The sequence below is a fragment of the Dermacentor variabilis genome, chromosome 3 (genome assembly GCF_050947875.1).
Source record: "Dermacentor variabilis isolate Ectoservices chromosome 3, ASM5094787v1, whole genome shotgun sequence".
Classification (NCBI taxonomy): domain Eukaryota; kingdom Metazoa; phylum Arthropoda; class Arachnida; order Ixodida; family Ixodidae; genus Dermacentor; species Dermacentor variabilis.
This window is the reverse complement of record NC_134570.1, coordinates 101483508-101490600: the sequence shown is the minus strand read 5'-3', so window position 1 is coordinate 101490600 and position 7093 is coordinate 101483508.

The following is a 7093-nucleotide window of genomic DNA, read 5'->3' as shown; positions in this document are numbered from 1 at the left end:
GCTAGAATTTGCAGTTGAACGTCAGTATTGTTTATGGGTGAAGAATTGTGTAGGGTGGGTGCTGTGTGTAGACGCGATGACAGGGTGTTGTCTTGGTGGGTTGTGTGAGAGGGGAAAAGCCTTGCTGACCAGCTCACCGCTTGTGATCCCGGTACAGCAGGTCCGTTGAGGTTCCGTGTCCCTCCTTGTTGGTTCCGCGAGCAGGAGCGAGACCTGGAGCGGGAACGCCTCCGTTGCTGGTCTGTACGTGACTGAGACTTCGACCTTGAGTAGTCCCGGCGGCTGGTCCTTCGGGATGCTGAAGATGCCTTCTTCCGTCGATCAGGGCACTCCTTGGAAGCCGTAGGATGAGGCCCCTGGCATAAGGCGCACCGGAGGTGACAGGGGTGGTCCTGAGTTGGGTTTCGTGTACCACACTGGGGGCATACGTTTGCTTCTGGAGTTGGGCATACATCGGTCCGGTGGCCGACTTGGTGGCAGATGCGGCAGAAATGCGTGGTTGGTCGGTATGGTTTGCATCGCACTTCACCGCTATAGTATCGCACGTAGAAGGGTACAGCCTTGCCAGTGAATGTGATCACTACCGTAGCGGTTTGTCCGAGCATACGGGCATGTAAGATTTCTCGGCCAGGTGCATAGAGTCCGTTAAGGAGGACTTCTGTGGGAGTTCCTGCGGGAATGCCATGAATGACCCCTTTGACGGAGCTGTCGGGTGCCGCCACGTATGCCGTGACTGCGAATTCTCGACCGCCCAGGTGAATTGTAGTGATGCGACGGATGCTCATAGCTAGCTCTTCGTTTGGTGTGCTAGCAATAGCGATGTTTTGTACTGGGTCAATTCTTACAGTAAGGGTCCGCACGTGCTCAGTAGTGGGGTGCTGACATGCCAGCTTGATGCCTTCAGCAACCTGTGGCGTGGTCCAGGTGGCAAGGTTGAGTCCTTCTCGGGGGCGGATGATTACCTTGAGGTCATTTCGGGGTAGCGGTGGGAGTCGGGCTTGTCGGGGAACCGATGGGTGTCGGGGTTGGAGAGGTGGATTGGTGGGAGTCGATGTTTTCTTCCGACCGTACTTAACAGTCAGCCAGTCTCCGCCGGCAGGTTCATCAGGAAGTGGGATTTGCGCGTGCTCGAGATTCATCTCGGTGCCATCATTGGTGGCCATTGGTGCGCCGAACTGGGCCAAGGTCGTCGGCTAGACCGTACCCGTCGTAAGGCTTAGCTGGGCGGGCGCCTCTTGCGAAGTTCAGAGTCCGGTAATTCGTGAAGCAAGCGACTCACAGTATTGCTTTGGGTGTCCACGTGTTCCTCTCGACGTAAGGAGTCGAGTGAGGCTGGTTGTGGCGGCGCTGACGTCAATTATCCAGGGTTTAGCGATGTAAAGGCGGAACCCATGTGCAGTGCAACCGTGCGCAGCCTCTTCTTCCAGTATCGTCGGAATGAGTTCATGTTGTGAAAATAAATATATGCCAATTTGCATAGGTTTCGATTGTTTTATCGTCGCAACAGCGGCATTTTTCGTGCCGAACGTATCTATCCGTCATTGCGTCTAGTATCGTTTGTTTTTACACGCGACCGCTCTAAGAGGTTAAACTGAATTGAATATTTAATTATGAAATATCGCTTCCTCAGCGTTTCCTCAAGGCAAATGACTTAATTATGAATACTTAAATCATAGCAATCACGACAAATATTAGAAGCCACAGCATTTTCAGGCCTACCATTGTCCTCAGAGCTTTTCTTTGAGCTACTTGATCAGACATACTGATATAAGCAAAATGACCTAAAAAAAGGAATACAAATAAACACACAAGAACAGCATGGGTGCCAACTACACACTGATCCTATTGTTGAGGGAGACAAGCATCTATAGCCCCAAATTACTTTCAATATTATGTGAACGCTAAAAACACTCGCAAAGTAACAGCCACATAAAAGAAGCGCAATAACTACAACGAAATAAATTGACACCTATTAGCAATGCGGGCGTTATATCTTGGGAAAATTCCCCATCAAAACTTATATTCGCGTGAGTTCTGTGTTAACGTGCTCTTTAATTGAAGCATCAGGGCCACTTTCGCTGATGCGCTTCTTATCGCATCTGAGCAGAATGACGTATAAACAACGTCAAAAAGCACTCTTTAAACTTGGCCAGCTGGTTCGCTCGGCATTGCCTTTTGCCTTTGACTGTGCTAACGCACATGCTGGAAACAAAGATGAGGAGCACCATTCGCTGCGATTCTGGCGAACTGGAGAATCGAAATTGGGCGTGACACTGCGCTCTAGAGCTGTTGCCAGCGCTGCACGTTGGCAGGTGGAAATTGTGATTTTCATCCCTTGGAAGGAAAACTTTCATACGACAGCAGAGCTTTCTTAGAACGTGAGGTATACGTCTAGAGCAAGGGTTTATTAGAGCACGCCTCAGTAACTACAAGAACTGAGATTGCTTACAATCGGGCGCTTCAAACGGTAAGTAATGAAAGAAAAAAAGGCAGCGAAAAATGGAAGGTTTCAACTACCAACCCCTAATTCGTCACCGGCACCTTCTGCCCCGTGACCGTTGGACGCATATGAGCATCGTGGCGTAGCCACGATCGACGCCGTCACTAGACAGTTTACAATGCCGTTTGTCGTTTACCTACGTTAAACGCACGCACCTTTGCAGGCCGTTTCCTTGTGCGTCCATTTAAGACGTTTAATTTAACATCCGGGAAAGCAAACGCAAGGAACAGGTGGAAGGACTGGGTGCCGTCTCGTGCCTCGTGCCAAACGTAATCAAGCCAAGACAATGCATTAGCAACCCTCCTGCCATTGCTATGGGGACTCGTCTCTATAGGCGCATGGAACCGGAATCGCAGAATGGTCTAAGAAATTGAACGCGCTCCAAGTGAGTTTAGAGAAAGCGAAAGATAATTTCAACAGTTCGTGGCCATCAACGCGAGGGAGAGCATAGCCATGACGAGAATTCACGGTGAAGCGAAGCCACGGATACCGCCCTGTTCGACAACGCTATATCTTAGCGTCCGAAGTACGTTACCATAGCGCACGTCAACCACAGAAATCTAATAACGTTGGCAGCATGCTAAGTGAAGACGACCGTTTTTGTTTTCGTGCGCTATGGGTGTATGTTTGGTTGCAAACGCTATTCTAAAACTGTCTAATCTGTTTGATGCAATGTCACCAAAAGGTACTTTGAGATCACAGATTAAGATAAAATGAAGCGCCGACTCGCCTGATAACGGGTTCCACTTAATTCCCACTGAATCATCCGCATTGTGATGCAATTCACAGAAGCACAATAACTTAATAGTACCTAATGTTAGTGTATATGGCTCTTGCTGGGAGACAGAGTTGCGCATAGGTCAGCCATCTTGCAATCAACATTTCTGCAGAGAGCCTACCTCTCGTTCACGCAGGGGATACGTTCAAAGTCCTTCACTCGTACATCTTATCTTATACTACATTTTAGAACGCAGGTCTAAGGATCCCACTCCTGCGTTGAGCGTCAGCGCAGCCGAGCGAAAGAGCACAGCGAAAGATGAAAGAGCGAAAGGCGGACGCTAATGAGAGCGGCCACTTCAGTGACGTCAGAACGAGAAACTGGTGTCATGCGCACCATAGAGGAAGAAAAATACTGGGAGGGGGGGGGGGGGGGAGTGTCACCTGAGAGTTATGAAGCCTAGACATAAAAATTTAAGGGAATGGGAAATAGGCGCTCACGTGACAGGCACGCCGTAGCTTCAGTCGGCTCGCTTTGGTTGCGTCGGCTGCGGGGGTTATGGAATATGCGCACATACTCGGCATTGCCAACGGATGCCGAGGTTAAATTAAATTATGGAGTTTTACGTTCCGAAACAACTCTCTGGTTATGAGACACGCTACAGTGGAGGACTCCGGAAATTTTGAGCACCTGGGGTTCTTTAACGTGCACTTAATCTAAGTTCCCTGGTGTTTTCGCATTCCGCCCCCATAGAAATGCGGCCGCCGTGACCGGGATTCGATCCCACGACTTCGTGCTCAGCAGCCCAACAGCATAGCCACTGAGCAACTGCGGCGGGTACATGCCGAGGTTGAGCGAAGGAGTTCAAGCCTGTGAAGCAGGCGAGTCTGTGTCACGGCAGTCAGGTAAAGTACCGAACCGCCACGCGGCTCCCCGCTTGAGCAAGCTGCAGACAGGCGCCAATGCAGTAGCGAACGAAGGCGCTGGCATTATGCCGAACAACCCGCCATGACCACCTACAGGGCAACCTGTCGTTTTTCGGGGTGGTTTCAGAGAAACGTGGAAACCATTCGCCCTGCAAACGTGTGGGGGCAGCCAATTGCAAGCCGCCCTTGCGACGGCGACTCGCCGTGTTTCGGGGCATCTTCTGTGAAACAAAATGATGTATTTCGCTCCTATAAACGGGTGTAGGCGCTCAAGCGAGCATCGATGGTCCATAGCGACTGCTTTGCCGTGTGAAAAAAAGAAATTGCCCCATCTTGTACCCAACGATGGAATGGCGAGCCTACTTTCATGGCAGATGGTCTCAGTCGACGTTGTCGTTCTGCTCAATCCCTTCTGCCTCTCAACAGACCGGCGAGAACTCAATAGGCATGTCTCACCAGTGTCAGGACGTCGCACCACACAATCTTACCAAATAGTAAGGGTAAATCTGAAAGAAAGGGGAAGACTTCGGCATTTAGAGTGCAAGGTAATGTTTCAGAAGAACTTCAGTTTGGTCAAGTTCGTGTTTACTGCATAGCATATTGACCGCAAATAAAGACGGGGACAGCGGAAGAGAACGCTAAATAAACAAGGGCGGTAACTTTGAAATATGATATGAAGGTAATGCTATTTATTTATTTCACAACATAATCCGCACATGAAAACCTTTTGCTAACCGAACACACCATGAATAACTATGCCGCGAAAGATGTCGTCTCATCCTTTAGATCTCATCTCATCCTTTAGATCTCATCCTATAGATCTTGTCTCATCCTCCATGATGCGGACCCGCCCATCAACTGGATGCATAACCATATCTGGTCTCAGCCGGGCCGCCCCTTTCGTACTACCCACTGCTCGTGTCGGCCCTTGTTCGCGTTCTCTCTTTTTTTTTTTTGGCTTGCTTCATTTGATTTCGTTCGCAGTTGTTTCCTTTGTCATGGTTTACACCGCGCCAGCCAACATATCGCGAAATGAAAACACGCATAGAGCTGCGCACGCAAAAATGATGCATCCGCTTAAATACTGGATCTTGTGTGTGACACAATGAAATGCGCCACGCTGATGGCGATGAAGATGGAATTAACGAAACTGAAAGGAAGAACAGCGTCGCGGTAGGTAGGCTTCTCTGAAGCAATTGGGAGTTCCACGTGACTGCGCTTGGGGAATGGCAACGGGCTGTAATAAGGCTTACGCGCCCAGCTACAATAAAAGATTTCACGAGTGTCTAACACGCACTACAACACTTAATTCTGCCATTGATAGCTACAGTGCTCTTAAGTTAGTACGGGTACCCCGGCGGGCCTCACGAACATCAGTACACATTCTTTTATGCTGCAATTGTGCTTAAAGCAACATAATTTTTATTCAAGTCATGGTCTTGAATGTAGTCGCAGACTAGCACCTAAGGGGACATAAAGCATTTCGTATTGTTTCCTGCTTAGACTAGTGCAGTGCCCGCAACTACCAACACGAGTCAACACGCCGCTATTGCTCCGTTTAATAACCACGCTGTTTTCGCCTTTGTGTCCACTAATATAACAGCGATAGGTACCACCGGCGACATATATATATTCAGTCTTGTAAATTGGCTGATTGTAACTGTGCTCGTTGCAACGAAATAAAAAAACGCAGCTATGATTCCTGCACCTGCACGTTTTAATGTGGAATTAGGCGGTTTCTCTCATTCTTGCTGCTGGCCTTTACCATGGACTCACACGAACGGCACTAGCAATCTCTCGAACAGGCGCATTGCTGCGCAAGCCGCAACAGGCCGGGAACGCTGGCCAGCTTCATATATGCTAAATGCGCATGAAAAAAAAATGACTGAAATTTTACTACTTGGTAACATCGCACCAAAATACAGTGCGAATCTGTGCATGACATTGTCGCAATGTACACGCCTAAGCGCGCTGAAGAGAATTTCTAGCAAAACCCGCCATGCATTTATATATAAAGGAAGTTAGACTTCTTTTATTCAAACTAGAGTGCGCTAAATTGGAGCATTTCAAGAAATCATCCGAATGTCATAACCACGAACGCGCCATGTTACCACTGGTGCACACAAATAAGTTACATTCATGGAGTGTAATGAAAATATATGTGCCCAACAAGTTTATTTTAGCGTGTAGTGCTAAAAATTTCATTCGATGCTAGCTGAACTTACCGTTATCTTACATATGATTTGCTAAAGATAGGTGGGACATAAGTTTTAAAGACTACTACAAGTATTTTATAAAAATCCGGTATTTTTACGGAAGTACCTCCGGTATACATTCATTGTGTCTGCATGTCTTTGTCGGTTACAGCTGACTTCCACCCTCTATGTCATTGAGGTACCTTAGAAACATCAGTTTATTTCTTGGTTAAGCACAGCGAAAAGGACCTATTGATTTCTGGAAGTATATGTGTGGTTCATATCTCATTGAACTTGCAGTATACGCTGCAGCTTTTTGGCTACATGCGACCAAAATACCAGGCTCGCCATGTACATTCCGAGATAATAAAAGCGGCCTAGCCATTGCGAGTAAAGCCGTGCCAAGTCTGAGCAGTTGCTACCAAGAATATCGTCGTGCGGTCGAATAGTGTCGAATAGGTAGTGTCGGAAAAGTAGTGTCGGAAACTACCTCTTCACTACCTCTCTTGTTTCTTGGCATACATTAGCATTCGGTTATAAGTGACAGTAGAAAAAGTACCGTCCGTAATATGTAGGCGTTGTTCTCGTCCAATTCAAGCCACTTCGAAAAGTACGTCCTGCTGAGTGACCAACACATGCTGTAGCGGGACATGGCTTCGAGTAACCAAATGGGTAAAAGCTAAAATAATAAATATGAGAGGAGTCGTTATATATAAACGGCTCCAGAAGTGTATAATCTCAAGTGTACGTGTTA